The sequence below is a fragment of the Thermobia domestica genome, chromosome 13 (assembly GCF_964235325.1).
Source record: "Thermobia domestica chromosome 13, izTheDome1.hap1.1, whole genome shotgun sequence".
Lineage (NCBI taxonomy): Eukaryota > Metazoa > Arthropoda > Insecta > Zygentoma > Lepismatidae > Thermobia > Thermobia domestica.
In genome coordinates, this window is record NC_137466.1 from 111,457,677 (window position 1) to 111,477,893 (window position 20,217).

Below are 20,217 nucleotides of genomic sequence, written 5' to 3' on the forward strand. Positions count from 1 at the left end.
AAATATTTTCACATGTACTCTCCCAATTCTCTATACAATTTTCATACGTATAAGGGTGGAGAAAACATGTACTTACATTTCATATATGTTCTCGTATATCATTCACCTAATCAAAACATTCTTTTAAACATAATTAATCTTATTTACATTGTGCTACGGTCATTCAAATTTTACAGCGGTATTCCTTCAATAATGTTATTCATATCGTGTACTAATCAATCACTTGTCATCTGCGTATATGAAAAGATTTACATGTTCAAATAAATAGTTTACATGTTTTTAAAAGAAAATATGTCATTCATGTGGTCATTTATATATTCTATTACAACATTCATCATTATGGTTATTCGCGTAAACATAACATCTACCAAGCAATTACGTATCATCTACGTAAAATAAAATGATTACAACTATTATCAATACCTCTCATGCTACCAAAGTTCCTTTGTATTCGCATTCGGTATCACATTACATTCTTCCATCAATGTGGCAATCTTCTTTTGTATTCACGTTCAGCACCACCTTATGTTTCAACTGGATCATCCGTCATTATGTAAATGTTCTTTTGTATTCGCGTTCAGTGTCACGTTATGTTTCAACAGAATCATCAGTTCTTTTGTATTCGTGTTCACTGTCGCGTCAAGTTTCACCATTCGTGGTACCAAACTTCTTTTCTATTTTCCGCTGACAATGTCTTATGTCCACCCACCGCGACACCAAACTTGTTCTTATTACTCTGTCGGCATTGTGTGATGTTTATCTACCGCAAACTTAATCTTCTTTTGAATTCTCTGCCGACAATGTCTTATATTCACCTACGGCGGCACCAAACTTGTTTTTATTACACTGTTCGCTTCTCTGATGTCTACCCGATGCGACGTCAGTTTTCTTTTGTATTTGTCTTCAAGTTTTCACACGTACCTGTAAGGTCATTACCTGACAATGTCATCTTTAACTTCCGCTCAACCGGTTTCCAAAAAGCGCGCGAAAAGCCCAGTTCGTCTCTTGAGTTCACCAGCGAAAGACGTACGAAAACCGTGCTCTCTATACATACTCTGTGAAACGAGTAATATTTTACATATTACGAATGAATAAAACCAAGTCCCGCATAAATAAAGTTTATTCCCTCCCCATTTTTAATATGATCACAGCATAGCTGTTCTACGGAGTATGCTTTACCGTATGATCCAATAAAAATAATTAACATGATCAAAATCAGAGATTGTTCGAAGAGTAATTAATTTGATCACAGCATAGCTGTTCTACATTATGTAAATGAATGATTAAATTAAAATAATACGAAAGAATTGAAACTTATTCTGGGGGCCAATCTCTGTTTCTACATGGTGGTACAGTGATCATTCTGTTTCTACAGGACCTACAGGGATCATATTTGTAATATAAATAATATTATTGAAGTCAATAAAATAAAATGACGTCTTTCTGATTTTCCCAACAACGAGTATGCTATGCATATTTTAACAACCTTTCTAGAAACTACTCCATCCCTCCTAACGTTCAGACCTTCCAAGAACCAGTCTGACCACCTAACAGTCTTGCAATAAATCTTTACCATCCTAATGACCTGTCCGACCACACCTGACAAGAAATTCGTCAGAGTACCAGTTTAATTAGACTCCCTGCGGTTTATTTTTGACGATAAGACGCTCCATACTTACTAGGGAGGACACCATATCTAATGTCGAGGACGAAGAAAGAAGACCACGTCGAAGGAACCATACACACGTAAAATCTAGACATCTTAAGTATTTTAGTACTAATACTCGTTTGAAATTTAGTGAAATAAGATCCTTAACTAAATTCAGCGGTAGATCTGAGGACATCTCAGTGAGTACCTTTTTAGAAAAATTGAAGAATGTGAACTAATTGGTATAGATAAGGCTAATTTCCTCAAAATATTGCCACATATTTTGTTATCACCTTTTTCGGTATGGTATAAAGCGATCAAAGGTAGTCTGCGTAATCAATCAAATTTTAAAAATGCGTTGATAGCAAATTTCGAAAACGATTTTGTTAGCAGACCGGGATGCCCAGATTAGTATCCGACGTTTTGATCCTAAACTGAACAAAAGTTTTACAGAGTTTGCAATTTCTGCTTATAATGACTTGAAACAGATCAATCAATATGAGCAGGAATTACGCATTATTGCATCAATAAGAATATTTTTACCGTTTAGGCTACAGCAAATATTGATCTCTTCGCAGTGTATTAATTTTAATCACTTAATAATGATAGTTCAAAATTATGAGTCAGTCTAGATTTCAAGGTAATACTAACAGAAATCAAGCTAATTATATTCCCGTGCGAAACATCAATGTTAGGGAAGATTGCAATTACAATACAAGAGGTAATGTTGGATTTTCTCGTAATGGCAATGCGACCGAACCTAATTTTAAAAGAAACAAAAATAATAATCGTAGAGCTTTTAGAAATAATGTAAACAATCGATCTAATTTTCCATGTACTCCCAGATTTCGTAGTAATTACATAGGTGGCATAAATTTTCAAAATAGGAACCAAAGAACTGGTGAAGTAAATAACATACAGGACTGTACACAAGATCTTCTCATTCAATACAACCTAATCGAATTTTTGGGTAATATATCCTGAACTAAAGTTATGGCGTCCGTCAAAGCATACCAAAAGTAAATGGATGCAATAAGTTGAAAAGTTAGTTCCTACAGAAGTTTTTCTAAGATCAATATAAATAATATCAAAGTTTAAGATTAATCCTTAGTGTAATCATTTCTTTATTGTGTGATTATTTTTGTGATATCAATTAGTTTTTATTTTGTTTCACTTTGAATATTATCATGGTTTCGTTGTAATTTTTACCTCGTTCACATTCTATGCAATTACGTCTATGCATTAATACAAATATTGTTTATCAAAGTTATGCTTACTATGCCCGAATAAGTGAAATAGGTTATGTTGTATTTTAGTTTACATCAACTTTATTGTTAAAAAATATAAATGATGTTAAAAAATAATTCAAGAATCTATTTAGGACCTAAATAATCAACAAACTTACCACATTTTGAATAAGTCTTTCTCATCAATAATTTTATAAAATTAAAATAAAATTGATTACTGGACAAATGTAAGAATGATATTGAGATAAGATGAAAATAATATATTGTTTTATGAATAGTAATTTATATATGTGAAGGCTATTCAAAAAGTAATGTAACTATGTATATGGAATGTTTAACGGTCCAGGATTCTTTCTTCAATTGTAATCAATTCAAAAAGTCCTATAGTTCGGGAGCCATACATACAACGATAATGTATATTTTGTGTGTACTTCTAAATATTGTTTCTATTTACGAGCAAAAGAGCTATTTAAAAGGCACAAGCTGTTAAGAAGAAGAAGAAGAAGAAAAAGATATAAAAAATAATTTTAAATAGTTTGTATTATATTGATATATTTCTTGTTTGTCATTTCTATGACAACCCGTTTATTTAGTTCATGTGGTAACTATAAAAGATAGAACGTAGATCCATCTTGTAGGAATGTGGTTGTTCATTTTTTCAATGTGACAAATTCGATATAGTGTATAATACGAAATATATATTCTGAAGTATATACTCGAAGTGTGATTTTATCATAATCTTACGTAGTATATAAATATTCAATACATATATATTTGGAATCAGGGATTGTAACTGAAGAAATATGTTACAATGATAGAAGCTGGACTAATGACATCGGGATCGATGAATGGAGTATTGAGTGGCAAGAAGTACAGTAGAGCTATACATTGCTATAAAATAGTTCTCGGGGCTTTGGAAAGAATGCTTCTCAAAACCTTTCAGTTTAATAAAAAAGATAATTTGAATATGTTGGAAAATTTGCAAGATGATTTTAAGCAAGCAATACTAGAACGCAATCATGATAGCATTAATTTGATCATGCAGAATGAAAAACTTGCTCACTTCTGTAAAGAATATCAAGATTTCAGACAAGAAGTTAAAAAGGGTTCACTTGGTAAAACAGCTCAGTTCTGGGTGTCATTTATGGCTCTTGTGACTTTTATCTGTATGCAGAGTGTTTACATTTAATGTCACCTTTGTTCTTTAGCTACTCTGCTCGAAACTATGCCCGATATACTACATGTTTTCAGTTATGATACCTAACATTGAACATACTCACCCAGGTGCAAAAGAACTTAAAAATGGGTGCTTTCAGCGTTGCGAAGAGTATGGTTCCAGCGTTAGAACAGACAGGGAGCAAATTCCCGGGGGGTGAGGGGGATTTTCCTCTCAATCACATTTTGTTCCCCCCAAAGAAGTCAGCTGAAGTATCCCCACCGGGGATGCTCGCTTTCCCCCCCAAGCTATGCTCAGTATAACTCCAAATTTCACTAATTTTTGTCATTTCTTGTAACTTTAATCTTCTAGCTGTATTTCGAAATGATCTATGTAAACTATTCAGTTTAGGTCATTTCTACTTACCACCTAATTACCCGCTAATTTCAGTGTTGTTTAGTTGAACTATATTATTATGACTACGGTTGTAACTTGCAACTCTACCTTCGTTCCCTTCAGTTCGTCATCATTCGTGAAAATGAATGTACTAATTGTGTATAACAAAGTCACATATGGATTTATAAATGTTCTTGGCTGTTGGCCAAGAAGAAGTAAACAAATAGCTTCTTCCACCATACTTGGCGAAGTGCGGACATGTCATATTCATCCTCTACTTTTGTATCGATTATCAACTTATTTTAAGTTTTGTTATACAGTGAAACCTCTCTAAAGCGGACAGCCGTGGGGAATCAAAAATTGTCCGCTATAGAGAGGTGTCCGCCTTAGAGAGGTTTCAATATTTTCTTACGTAAATTAGTAAACAAGGTAATATGCAATTAGAAAAAAAATATTTTTGTACCTGCATTATCTTGCGCCATCCAATTCGAGGCACAATATAGAATAAGATGTTATAGTTCTCTGCACTTTACAGATATCGCTACTTACTACGTTTTCGGTGTGTTGCTTTAATTCGTGAGTTAATTGCAGTCCAGTAATGACTTTTTTCTTTAAAGACAACATGCGTACCCTTTGTCAAAAATACCAAACTTGTCTTCTTTGGTTAGAGATCCCACCCAGCGGGACAGTAGAATGATGTGTCATTCCAAACAGTGGGCAACTGTCAATCACTTTTGTTTCTGAAGCGGGTTGGGTGGGAGTGGAATGCAAGCAAAGGATATAAAGGTGTTGTGAAACAGAGACCCTTCCTCTGGGTTGCTGAACAGACAGGTGAGGAGGGAAAATGTTGTCACACCCACACTTTCTTCCTTGGTGACATACGTATGGTTTACTAAAAGTGTATTTTTATTGCACTTTACAATTTGTTTCTAGAGAAAGTGTCCGTAATACGGAGGTAAATAATACCTATAAAAGGCAAGAAAGACTGTCCGTGTCCGTACTAGAGAGTGTCCGCTTTAGAGAGGCTTGCCAATATGTTTTTTCCTATTACAGTGTTTGGGGATTACAAAATATGTCCGTTATGGGAGGTGTCCGCTTTATAGAGGTGTCCGTTAGTAGAGGTTTCACTGTAACATGTTATTCATTTTCCAGTGTATTCTTTGCTAGCACATGGTCTTCATTCCCTAGTAGTTTGTGTGTATGCAACTCAAAAGTTGCATTTAATTTGTGATAATTAGCATAGTAATCACTGCCTTTTACGGAAATTAACTTTTGAAACTGTAAAACTTACTCAAAATCTGAGATATAGGTATTCTCTCATAACTATATGTTAACGTACACGCTTGGGATACGCTCCTAGTGAGCAGACATGTTAGTGAAGGTGATTCTTAGGTGAATAAGCGCATAATTGAAGGGTACGGGAAAAAAACAAGGAATGTCCATGTATGTGCTTTTTCGGGTGCTTTGTCCTATCTGTTGGTGATTTTTGGCACTATTTGACTATCTATGCCATGCATGCGTAGATGTAGAAATATTCATGTAAAAAGTGGCAAAAGATTTCATAATCCTATTCTTTGTACACGGTTTTCAATATTAAAACGCCGTTATCTCGAAAATGCAGTTTTGTAACATTCCTTGTTTTTTCCCCTTACCCTTCAATTGAAAATTTATTTCAGCATTTGTTAATACGACTTGTTCTCGGTGTCATTGTCCGTGTCTATATAAGCATTTCAACTGGAGCGGGATTTTTAAAGTTAACCCTCCATTTTTCCATCTTTCTTTTCGCTGCACAGTTTGCTATCCACGCTAATAATGTTGTCTGAAAAACTTCAATGTAATGTTTTACTTTATTTGAATAACGTAGCCCATAGTGTATCAACTCATCTGTAACCTAACAGTAAAGTAATTGTAAATGTTGACTTCCTGAGCCCCATCACGGAATCGATATTTCGAGAAAAAAAGTGAAGAGCGCAGTATTAGCGGGGAGTAGAAGCACAAGCTCGAAATTTGAATCGAGAGATTTTAAATATTTGGCCTTCGATTTGACTTTGATGTCAGAAACCGGAACCAGCAACAATCCATTTCTTGTTTGATAGGCTAATATCTAGATTTTTTAAAAGTGTGTTCGGTTTAACTGAAAGTTTTAGTGGTTTTCATAACTGACTAAAGTAGTTCTTTCTTTTTTTTTTTTTTTTTTTTTTTTGCAAACTATATGTAATAACGCAAAGTGGAAGATTTCAATATGAGTGGAAAAATTAACATATGCTTGTGATCATGGCTATCGCTCGGGACGAATTATTAACTAAATAAACCTTAAAGAGCTACGGGGACAAGAGTGAGTACAACATTTAAACACAGTCTGAAAGGTTCAGTGGGGTGTGTATATATCAGACAATATATACGTACATAGTTATTGTCGGTATTTATTAAATTAATAAATTTCTTATTTATTACAGATATATATATATATATATATATATATATATATATATATATATATATAGATAGATAGATATAGATATATATATAGATATATATATATAGATATATATAGATATAGATATAGATATAGATATAGATATATATAGATATATGGGGGTAAGGCATTATGGTCTCATTTTGAAATTTGCACCTTCAGATTTTATGTCCTGTTGGTCTAATTTTATCCCCCCCTCCCCAATATAGATGATCTAATTCGCACACTGAGAACAGATATAGATAAAACCATGGCAGAAACATTCATGAAGCGTGCAAAGTCAAGAGGAGGTGCTGGAGGTAGTGGAGTGGGGTTGACCGGAATCACAAGGAACTATAGTGCATACCAAAGATGGATACTGACAACACATATGCGTTCGGAAATGTTAGGAGCAACTTTACATATGGCTGGTATCAAAATTAGAAAAGGAAATATTCATCGAGACTTGTATATTCAGACACACCGTGAACTTGCGTAAAGACAGAGCGAACATGGGGCATCCAGAGAGCGTCATAAGAGCATGTATGCTGAACTAGTTCAAATGGAGGTCAAACGCCCCTGTAGCGGGACAGAAGATATGCCAGGCCTTTGGTGAGGGTGTCGTGACGAGGCGGACATTGCAGCGATGGTTTAACAAGTTTAAGGACGATGACGAAACATCCGAAAACACCACGTGCCAGAAGACCAACACATGTACAAAGAGGAACTGGGACTACAACTCAGTGTGTGGAGAAACCATTCGGCAGCACATCGATCAACTTGTGAAGCACTACAAGTTTGGTCGATGGGTCTCTCATATTTTGACTCCGGGTCAGAAGGCAACGCGGCAGTCGCCTGTGTTTATTTACTGTTTCGGAGCCATTTCTGGACAGGGCGTTGACATGTGAAAAAAGTGTGTCCTATACGAAGCTCCACGGTGCCGTCATCATTGGTTAGCATCCCATGAACCGATTTCAAAACAGCCGAAACCAGCACTGTACCAGAAGAAGGTCCTTCTATGTGTTTGGTGCATCGGGAACTGCTACCATCTGGTCAGAGTATCAATGCAACTGTGTAGTGTCAGCAGTTGAGCTGTGCTCAACAAAAACTCAAAACTCTGGAGCCATCACTTCTGAATTGCAAATGGGTCCTCGTTTACGGGACAACGCTAAGTCCCACGTGGCTAGGATGACTCAGGACACAATTTTTCGCCTTGGATGGGAAACAATATTGCAACCACTATATTCCCCGGGTATTGCACCGTCCTATTATCACCTATTATCTTTGGACAATCACCTTAGAGGACGTCAAATCCCTAGTAAAAGTCCAAAATGCACCTGATACTTTCTTCGTTTCACGGTCCACCAAGTTCTACCGCGATGGATTCCATGGCCTTCCAGAACGTTTTCAGAAGGTCGTCGGTGCTGATGGGGACTATTTTTGATCTTCCAGGTGTATAACGACTGCTACAATCTAAAAGCCTAGTTCAAGGGAAGTTTTGATTCTTTCCAATACGTAACGCCCACCTCCCTTGAACTCACTTCTTGATCCCTAATTCGAAGTCCTAGCAACCTCGAAAGGAATCGAGAAGGGAATCTATCGCGCAACGGAAAAATAATAAACGAAAACGGAAACAAAAAGAATGAAGAACCAGAAACTTACCTCCGGTGGATGCAGATTAGAAGGGAGAGTAATAGCTCCACTCAACTCCTTTAATAAAGCTCAGCTTAAACATGTACGTATATATGAATATTTTACCTTAGTTATATTAAGTACTTTGAAAAAGAAAAAAAAATCATTTTCAGATACTATTTATTAACAATGCTTCAACTCAGACTGGTGTGGTAGTTAACCACACTACTACAATTAACGTAAGGTGCCAGTATATTCATTATAGTATCATAACATTGTGGGAAAAAAAAACTTCAATAGAACACATCTAGAATTCTGTCTGTCAATCTCATATCCAATTTGTTTACAATATCAACCATTATCAGATTTTATTGTTAACTTCTTTTTTTTCTTACCAGAGAACTGTCCATAGACCAATAGTCGAAGTAGATTGTATTGTAACTGTTAGAAACTATTACCTGACACTTCGTCACACCACTTAAGAGAAACAACCATATTGCAGTCGCAGACAACTAAATAAAGTTAAGAGTTTCACATCACTCGTCATAGGTACGACATAATAACAGAACAGAGTGATTCTCGCTTGAGCGAGCGTCAGCTGAAAGAAGTGTTACCGCTTCCGGTTCAGTTCAAGTGCCAAACACAATCAATAAAGGAACGGAGGTAATATTTACTGACATCCCCGTTCGGCAGCTCCAACCATGGGCGCATTCTACTATCGATTATAATGTAATGCAATTTATACGAAGTCAAATATAGTACACTTGACGTCTTAATCACCACTTCAGCATGATAGAATTTCCGTTCACACATTTCGCATAACTCAATATGCCGTAGCCACTCAAATAGTAATGTGTACAGCCGAACATCCACTGGGCAGACACAGCAACTAATGACTCGGACGTTTAGTAATAATAATATTCCCTTTCGGGCGGACAAGTTAGGTGGACAGTAATAATAGACAATACTAGACAATCTGGATTAGGTAGACAATGGACACGATAGTATATAACACACTTCATAAAGGACAATTGGATGAGACTTTGTATACCTATATTAACTAGACAACATTGGACGAATGGACGAGATATACATATATATTTTTTTTTATAGACAGACAGTTACTGAACAAACAGCAATTCGACATAACGTAGTTAGAAACACCAGCAATCTAAGCAGAGGAACAACGTTCAACTTATTACTGTAACATATGATAACCGAAGGTGGACAAACTTTGGAGAACTATAGATGCTATTCAGACAATCTTCGTAAAATGGCAACCTTACCCATGAAATCACTTGAACTACCATCAATATATATATATTATATGAAATTTCACGTGGACTGAAGCTTTAATAGGAAATATTCAGATACATTTCTAATACGGTTAACTCAATACTTAATGAACTTCACAACAGAGAGAGAGAGAGCGAGAGAGAGAGAGAGAGAGAGAGAGAGAGATTTACGCTACGTACGACTTACATAATGAGAGGGCTGGCTAAGACTACTCGAGGCCGCGCACAGGCTGGGCCCCTTTGGGACAAGGTTTCCCCCATAGGAACTCTTTACTCGGACATTGTGCCGTGTATAAGATACACTCGTGAACTATACATTTTCGTACTCACAAATATTAATTTATACTTCTGAAGAACACCAGTGCTTTCGTTATCTTAACTCTAATAAACAACTGTAGATTTAATTTCTAACTCTGATAAACCACTGTAGCTAATACGAAGAAAGAATAGTTTTATTCAGTAGGTTCGTGTTCCAAAATAATTCATCTGAACTAAATATAGATATATCCGTTGACCTTTGGCAGTTCGAGTTTTACTACTGAAGTTTCCCATAAAACAAGATTAAGTTCACTTTACTTCAAGGCTCACATGCAGAATAGTCATTGTAGATAGACTTAAAGTTAGTCACGTTACCTGAAGTGCTGCTACTAGAAGAAATAATTAGTTTTTACGCCATTGTTCAGCTTACACAAGAATCACCATGTGCGTGATCAACTTCCACCTTTTATCTGTTAGAATTATCTCCCTTCCATCCAAAACCTAGGGAGAATAACGTTCTCACTATAATTTCACTCCTTGAAGCGTATTATTATGCAGAGTAAAACGACGAACTCGCTCTCAGTCCATCACAAATAAAATTTCTTCTAACAGAAGAAAGGAAATTACGACGCCACTCTTGTTCGGCTTTTGGTGAAGTACACAGTATATATTAAGACAGTCGTTTCACCGCTTCGCTTCTCTCTCATTCCCGCTGTTGGAAATTTTGGTGAAACTTTTATTACAGCTTTATTAAACAAAATAAAGATAATTCGCATAGAATATAGATATTCATGAACAAAAGATATAGTAAGAAAGAATACTACAACCTTAATTCGAACTATAAATCAACGTTATAAACTGGCCTCATTCCGTAATGCTCCTAGCCTGTATATTCTCCTACTATGGGCGACTCAATAGAAGAAGAAGAAGAAGATTGATAACAAACTCAAGAGCAGTTTACTAAGAGAACCAACGTCTAAACACAACAAAATCTGCATTTCAACGCGATGTTTGCGAAAGAATAATAAACATAAGGATACTTTAAATTGCCCTATTATAAAATTACGATAATAATATGAGTAATATAATTCAAAATTCACATTGAGCCTATTAACTTGTCTGTAACAAACAAGGTATGTTACACAGGTTAAGTGACATACCGATGTTCGAAGGTGGTGGGTGAAAAAGCAAAAAAAAACTTTTCTTGGTTACCTTTATATTTAAATTTAAGACCTCGTATACAGAACCTATCTACACAAGATTGATTTTCTTTGAAATTTCACTTAATTTCTTTACGGTTTCCTGACAAAAATATTTATTTATTATTCGTGACTAAAAAAACAATTATTTTATTAAACTGAGTAGAAATAAAAGAGAGAGCGAATGAAATCCAAATTGAATAAAAGCATTGTTTCTCACCAAATTTTCCATCCTCTATGTCTTTTAAAAACTAACGTCAAGTTGGCGACCACACTTGTAGCGACCACACGAATATTAACAATTTTTTTTGTGCTCGATTTGTGCTAATTGATGCTGCAGTTATCAAAATTTGTGCTACAATAGTTACGGAACTAAGTGAAAAAGAAAGTTGGTCGCCAATTTGATGTCAAGTTAGCGACCACATTGTCAAAAACGACTCCTACCATACAGATATTAATGAATTATTTTCTGCTCAATTTGTGCTGATTTATGATGCAGTTATTAGAACTTTCGCTACAAAATAATTAAAGAATGAAGAAAAAACAGGTTGGTCACCAAGATGACGTCCAGCTAGGAAGGAAAATACTAAACTTTCAGCGACCACCCCTTTTACACTTGAAAGAAGAAATTAATGCTTGCGATGGAATTGTCTCTCGATGCTTGTATTTGTGCAGCACAAAGCAGAATTTGTGCTCGCACAGTTAACCAGAAATTCGGCACTAATAAAAAGTAGAAACAATTATTAAAACTTCAGCGACTACCATTTCTACACTAGAAAGAGGAAATTAATGCTTGCGATGGAACTGACTCTCGATGCTTGTATTTGTGCAGCACAAAGCAGAATTTGTGCTCGCGCAGTTAACCAGAAATTCGGCATTAATAAAAAGTAGAAAGACATATTAAAATTTCAGCGACCACTCTTTCTACACTTGAAAGAAGAAATTAATACTTGCAATGGAATTGTCTCTCGCTGCTTGTATTTGTGCAGCACAAAGCAGAATTTGTGCTCGTAAAGTTAACCAGATATACGGCATTAATAAAAAGTAGAGGGAAAAATGAAAATTTCAGTGACCACCCTTTCTACACTTGAAAGAAGAAGTTAATGCTTGCGATGGAATTGTCTCTCAACGCTTATATTTGTTCAGCACAAAGAAAAATCTGTGCTCGAACAGTTAACCAGAAATACGGCATTAATAAGAAGTAGAGGGAAATATTAAAATTTCAGCGACCACCCTTTCTACACTTGAAAGAAGAAATTAATGATTGCGATGGAATTGTCTCTCGATGCTATTACTTGTGCAGCACAAAGCAGAATTTGCGCTTCCACTTTTAACCAGATATACGGCATTAATAAAAACTGGAAACAATATTAAAATTTCAGCGACCACCCTTTCTTCACTTGAAATAAGAAATTAATGATTGCGATGGAATTGTTTCTCGATGCTTGTATTTGTGCACCACAAAGCAGAATTTGTGCTCGCACAGTTAACCAGAAATACGGCATTAATAAAAAGTAGAGAGATGTATGAAAATTTCAGCGACCACCCTTTCTACACTTGAAAGAAGAAATTAATGCTTGCGATGGAATTGTCTCTCGATGCTTGTATTTATGCAGCACAAAACAGAATATGTGCTCGCACAGTTCAGCAGATATACGGCATTAATAAAAAGTAGAAACAAATATTATAATTTCAGCGACCATCCTTTCTACACTTGAAATAAGAAAATGATTGCGTTGGAATTGTCTCTCGATGCTTGTATTTGTGAAGCACAAAGCAGAATTTGTGCTCTATTGTTAACCAGATATACGGCATTAATAAGAAGTAGATGGAAATATCAAAATTTCAGACTACCCTTTCTACACTTGAAAGAAGAAATTAATGCTTGCGATGGAATTGTCTCTCGATGCTATTATTTGAGGAGCACAAAGCAGAATTTGTGCTCCCACTGTTAAACAGATATACGGCATTAATAAAAGCTAGAAACAAATATTAAAATTTCAGCGACCACCCTTTCTACACTTGAACGAAGAAATTAATGCTTGCGATGGAATTGTATTTCGATGCTTTTATTTGTGCAGCACAAAGCAGAATTTGTGCTCCCATTGTTAACCAGATATACGCCATTAATAAAAAGTTGAGAGAAATATGAAAATTTCAGTGACCACCCTTTCTACACTGGAAAGAAAAATTAATGCCTACAATGGAATTGTCTCTCGATGCTTGTATTTGTGCAGCACAAAGCAGAATTTGTGCTCGCACAGTTAACCAGAAATTCGTCATTAATAAAAAGTAGAAAGACATTAAAATTTCAGCGACCACCCTTTCTACACTTGAAAGAAGAAATTAATGCTTGCGATGGATTTGTCTCTCGGTGCTTGTATTTGTACAGCACAAAGCAGAATTTGTGTTCCATTGTTAACCAGATATACGCCATTAATAAAAAGTAGAGAGAAATATGAAAATTTCAGTGACCACCCTTTCTACACTGGAAAGAAAAATTAATGCCTACAATGGAATTGTCTCTCGATGCTTGTATTTGTGCAGCACAAAGCAGAATTTGTGCTCGCACAGTTAACCAGAAATTCGGCATTAATAAAAAGTAGAAAGACATATTAAAATTTCAGCGACCACCCTTTCTACACTTGAAAGAAGAAATTAATACTTGCAATGGAATTGTCTCTCGATGCTTGTATTTGTGCAGCACAAAGCAGAATTTGTGCTTGTACAGTTAACCAGATATACGGCATTAATAAAAAGTAGAGGGAAAAATAAAAATTTCAGCGACTACCCTTTCTACACTTGAAAGAAGAAATTAATGCTTGCGATGGAATTGTCTTTCGATGCTATTATTTGTGCAGCACAAAGCAGAATTTGTGCTCCCACTTTTAAACAGATATACGGCATTAATAAAAGCTAGAAACAAATATTAAAATTTCAGCGACCACCCTTTTTACACTTGAAAGAAGAAATTAATGCTTGCGATGGAATTGCCTCTCGATGCTTGTATTTGTGCAGCACAAAGCAGGATTTGTCTTCGCACAGTTAACCAGAAATACGGTATAATAAAAAGTAGAGCAAATATTAAAATTTCAGCGATTACCCTTTTTACACTTGAAAGAAGAAAATAATACTTGAGGTAGAATTGTCTCTTGATGCTTGTATTTGTGCAGTACAAAGCAGAATTTGTGCTCCCATTGTTAACCAGATATACGGTACGATATACATTTAAGTGGTACTTTCTGAAAGCCTACTCTATTCTAAAGAGAACGACGTATGTTTCATCATGCTACGATAATTAGGGACGTGTCAGAAAATTTTTGAAGTTTGTATAGTATCCTTGGGAAATTTCGGAAATATTCGCAGAAGAGGGAAGTATTTTTCCCGTCCCGTCCTTAGTATTGAAGATAGGAAATTGGTGTTTGGCACAAGTAATTAGTACACTACGTAGTATTTTTGAAAGTGATTTCCAGATCTCTATGTTTACACAGACCCGCACTAGAGTGCCCCAAACCTGGAAAAAAAGATTTTTCAGCAACAATCCCAATTTACTCAATTTTTCCCTCCTTAGGGACGTCCGAGGGACATGAGGGTAATACAATCTGGAAGCCTGCTCTATTCTGAAGCGAATGGTGTATGAATCGTGATCCTACGGTAATTAGGAACGTGTCAAGAATTTTTGAAATTTATATAGGGTATTCTGGGACACTCGGGGAATATTCGCAGAAGAGGAAAATATTTTTCCCGTCCTTAGTGTTGAAAATAGGATATTGGTATTTGACACAAGCAATTAGTACACTACGTAGTATTTTTGTAAGTGATTCTTGGATCTATATGTTTACCCAGGGCCGCGCCAGAGGGCTCCAAACCGGGAAAAAACGGATATTTTCAGCAAAAATCCCTATTTTCCTCAATTTTTTCCTCCTTAGGGATATCCGAGGGACACGCGGGTGATACCATCTGAAACGCTACTTCATTCTGAACAAAGCGACGTACGAACCATAATTTTACGATCATTAGGGGTGCGTGAGAATTTTTTTAAAATTCGTAGGGTGCATGTTAGGGAAATTTTGGGCGTTTTTTTTATGCTCTCTCTACATGGGTAAAAAATTTTCCCATCCTTACTATTCAAGACAGGAAATTCGAATTTGTCACAAGTAATAAGTACACTACGTAGTATTTATCCAAATTTTTGGAGGTTTGTACGCAGACCCGGTAGAGCCTCAGGGGGCCCCAAACTTTGAAGAAGTTTTTTTTTTGGTAAAAAAAAATCCCGATATTCCCTCAAATAATTCCCTTCTGGCATATTATAGGGACATGTAAGTGGTACCGTTTGAAAGGCTGTTCCATTCTGAAAAAAAACGAGGTATAAACCATGATCCTAGGATAAATAGGGATGACACTGTCGCTGCCTGAGACTCAAGAAAAACGCCGAAAAAGGCAAGAATTTAAAAGTGTTAATGCCGTATTTCTGGTTAACTATGCGAGCACAAATTCTGCTTTGTGCTTCACAAATACAAGCATCGAGAGACAATTCCATCGCAAGCATTAATTTCTTCTTTCAAGTGTAGAAAGGGTGGTCGCTGAAATTTTTTATATCTTTCTACTTTTTATTAATACCAAATTTCTGGTTAACTGTGCGAGCACAAATTCTGCTTTGTGCTGCACAAATACAAGCATCGAGAGGCAATTCCATCGCAATCATTAATTTCTTATTTCAAGTGCAGAAAGGGTGGTCGCTGAAATTTTAATATTTTTTTCTACTTTTTATTAATGCCGTTTTTCTGCTTAACTGTGCGAGCACAAATTTTTCCTTGTGCTGCACAAATATAAGCGTCGAGAGACAATTCCATCTCAAGCATTAATTTCTTCTTTCAAGTGTAGAAAAGGTGGTCGCTGAAATTTTCATATTTCCCTCTACTTTTTATTAATGCCGTATTTCTGGTTAACTGTGCGAGCACAAATTCTGCTTTGTGCTGCACAAATACAAGCATCGAGAGACAATTCCATCGCAAGCATTAATTTCTTCTTTCAACTGTAGAAAGGTTGGTCGCTGAAATTTTAATATTTGTTTTTATTTTTTATTAATGCCGTATTTCTGGTTAACAATAGAGCACAATTTTTTCTTTGTGCTGCACAAATACAAGCATCGAGAGACAATTCCATCGCAAGCATTAATTTCTTCTTTCAAGTGTAGAAAGGGTGGTCGGTGAAATATTCATATTTCCCTCTACATTTTATTAATACCGTATATCTGGTTAACAATGGAGCACAATTTCTGCTTTGTGCTGCACAAATACAAGTAGCGAGAGACAATTACATCGCAAGCATTAATTTCTTCTTTGAAGTGTAGATAGGGTGGTCGCTGAAATTTTCATATTTCCCTCTACTTTTTATTAATGCCGTATATCTGGTTAACATTTAACAATGGGAGCACAAATTCTGCTTTGTGCTGCATAAATACAAGCATCGAGAGACAATTCCATCGCAATCATTAATTTCTTCTTTCAAGTGCAGAAAGGATGGTCGCTGAAATTTTAATATTTGTTTCTACCTTTTATTAATACCGTATTTCTGGTTAACTGTGCGAGCACAAATTCTGCTTTGTGCTGCACAAATGCAAGCATCGAGAGACAATTACATCGCAAGCATTAATTTCTTCTTTCAAGTGTAGAAGGGGTGGTCGCTGAAACTTTAGTATTTTCCTTCGTAGCTGAATGTGATCTTGGTGACCAACCTGTTCTTTCTTTATTCTTTAATTATTGCAGGGAAAGTTCTAATAACTGCATCATAAATCAGCACAAATTGAGCACAAAATAATTTATGTCTTTATGGTAGGAGTCGTTTTTGACATCAAATTGGCGACCAACTTTCTTTTTCACTTAGTTCCGTAACTATTGTAGCACAAATTTTGATAACTGCAGCATAAATTAGCACAAATTGAGCACAAAAAAAAAAAAAAATGGTTAATAATAGTGTGGTCGCCAACTTGACGTGTCTCTTTTAAAACACTTGTTAAAGCATATACAAATATACTGTACTTACAAATCAGTTTAGTACCTTTGTTTTATGGCTGTATTTGTAGTACCTTGTTAAAACGTTTGTCTTCAAACTGTCAAATATAAAGCGCAGTAAATTGAGTAATCTGCTGTAACAAAAATATCCTATTTTTCGATCGGTATAAGGAAGAGATACTATACTATTTTTCGATCGGTTTGGAAAAACAATATTTCTCCATACTATTTTACCGTAAATTATTAATTGTCAATAAACTTTGTTACTTTTAAATGAATGAAGCAAGATAATTTTACTATGATGTTTTAAATGCTGGTCATTTGGGGGGCCAGGAAACCATTTGGGGAGGGGCTGGCCCCGATGGCCCCCCCTTGGCTACATCCCTGGTGATGAAGCTTTTTCTCCTAATCCAAAAATGTTGACTGCCGAAGATGGTAATGCATCATCGATATCCTACCGTGTAAAGTAGCAAATGCTATAGCATTTCCCATGCCATGGCATATCCTATGGCATTTCTTGTTGACAGAAGCTGCTCTATTTCGTAGCATTTTTCCCAGCATTTCTGCTCCGATTGCAGCGCCAAAGGAAGCGAAAGATTTTGTGTCAAATATGCATGCTCTTTGATTTGTGTGGGAAGTTGAATTGTAGTAAAGGAAACGAAGTTGGAGTAGGGATACTATTATTATGTTGATTAAAAAATATGAGGAATATCCTTGTTTGTACAAAGTTAAAAGCGTGCAGTTTCACTATACGAATCCACACAGAAATTCATTTTAAAAAAATACTTTCTCGTTTCATTTATTGTACCTTCAGCAATCATTTTTGAGGTGTGCTCTTACATTCTCCGGTGAAGGTTCACTTTAACAGGTCTTCTTCAAGACAACTGGCAACGTGAAGTTTTACTATACGGATTCATAGTATAAGTAGTAGTAGTAGTAGTAGGAGGAGGAGGAAGAGGAGTAAGTAGTAGTAATAGTAGTAGTAGTAGTAGTAGTAGTAGTGGAAGTAAGTAGTAGGAGTAGGAGTAAGTAGTAGTAAGAGTAGAAGTAGGAGTACTTAGTAACAGTAGGAGTAGGAGTAAGTAGTAGTAAGAGTAGAAGTAGGAGTACTTAGTAACAGTAGGAGTAGGTATAGTAATAGTAAGAGTAGTAGCAGTAGGAGGAGGAAGGAGTAGAAACGGGCAGTAGTAGTACTTGGAATAGTAGTAGTAGTAGTAGTAGTAGTAGTAGTAGTAGTAGCAGTAGTGGGAATAGGTTAGAAGTTCCGAAGGGGTTGGGTGGGTTCTGTTCTCGATACAAAATGGGGAAATTACAGACTTTCCAAAATTTTATGGCAGCTTATTGAAGATTACGTGCATTTCAGGTTCGACTTTAATATATCAGAGTAACTAAAGGCTACATCCTCCCTCACTCCTCCTCAATTGGGCGAAGTAACTATTTTTTAATCAGAGTTGTTATTGGAGAATACGAAGATTCATGTGCGTAGTACTAATAGAAGGGGGAGAATATTGAGTGATAAGGGGAGTTGTTTTGTAAGTCTAATAAAAATGGCTCGAAAGAAATTTGAGGTTCTAATTTTTTCCTCACGTTGCATTTTGCCGATCTCTATAATTGTTGCATATGTTTGACATATCTATCTAGAGCATACGCAGAAATTAATTCCGTTGACGTGCAGCTAGTGTAAGGGTTGCCAGCTCCCACGAATTTTCAGAATTTTTCAAAAAAATTCGTTTCTTCTTCTTCTAGGAATGAAGCACGAAAGGTGGATGCATTACCCCGTTGGAATCTGTGTTCCATAAGCTTTTTAATGATGTATCATTTATGACGATGCAATATTCAGGGGAGAGATAAATCAATCAAAGTGAGGTTAACTATTTTCTTTATTTTGCTGGCAGATGTACATAGGTTCTATTAAGTAACGGCTATTCTTTAGGTGTAGAGCCAGTTTGTTTTCTTGGGAACATGGCTATACATTTTCTGTAGACTATGAAGATTTTTTTAAATATATGGTGTCAGGATCAGGGGAGTGCACATGGAGGACCCCTGGCTCCCCGACTATATGGATCCCCATAATCAATCTGCACGATTATAATTTATAATCATAGTTTATGTTACCTTGTCGTAGCATGCAACAATCACTGAACGTATTTTCTATTAGTGAAAATTACGAATGGGATGCTTCTCTATTTTGTATATCATTAAATAATACTATAAAGTCCTGGCTACCCTGTCAAAGTTGGAGCGCTGTTGCACTTTCATTTGTTTTATTGTGGATTGCTATTTATCTTTCAGTGTTGGTGCAGCTGCAAGTGGTGTTGATAGATAAAGAAAACGTTTGTTTTGATTACTAGCTATATGTGTCATTTAACCAGAATTACCAACAGATACTCTTTCTCGTAGAGCGAGGAAAAGCAAACCTATTGCCATAATCTGGAAGGTAAAGATGAATTTTAGACTGGTGTGCTTTAGAAGTTTGAATAAGTTTATTGTTTATGTAGCTAATAGTTGACTGGGTCAGTGCATTTGGTCCATTGAACTCGCAATACTTTTCATTTTAATTTGGTAACAGACAAGTTCATCATGGCTAATTGAGTTTAATCATTTCTAAAGATTTCTTTCGTCAAATTTAGGTGGAAGTTTCATGATAGAGTAAAACATCCTGTCAGTTGTGAGCTGTAAATAAATAATTAACATTCAATGATTCGGATACGGATGCTCATTTTTACAGATTTCTGAACATTATCGTTAGTAGTAACGAAAATGACACTGTCAAATAATGGGAGGACGTGGAGATTAAATTAAGAGGCACCACTAGAAATGCTGAAAAACTTAAAATTTCGGCTGATATTTAGTATCTCCCCCAATCTTGCACATATAAGATTTACAGTGTGTTACTTTACAAAATATAGCTGAGCTA

The 20,217-nt window shown here is 35.8% G+C and overlaps 1 protein-coding gene across 1 annotated transcript in view; it reads left to right on the forward strand.

Moving 5' to 3' along the window:
• The first annotated feature begins 19,586 nt into the window (after nucleotides 1-19,586).
• The window catches only part of ced-6 (PTB domain-containing adapter protein ced-6), a 305,642-nt gene continuing 305,011 nt past the window's right edge, over nucleotides 19,587-20,217 (forward strand). Inside the window, exon 1 of the mRNA XM_081736268.1 lies at nucleotides 19,587-19,737. The gene's annotated coding sequence lies outside the window, so the exon portion shown is untranslated. The remainder of the gene's footprint in view (nucleotides 19,738-20,217) is intronic.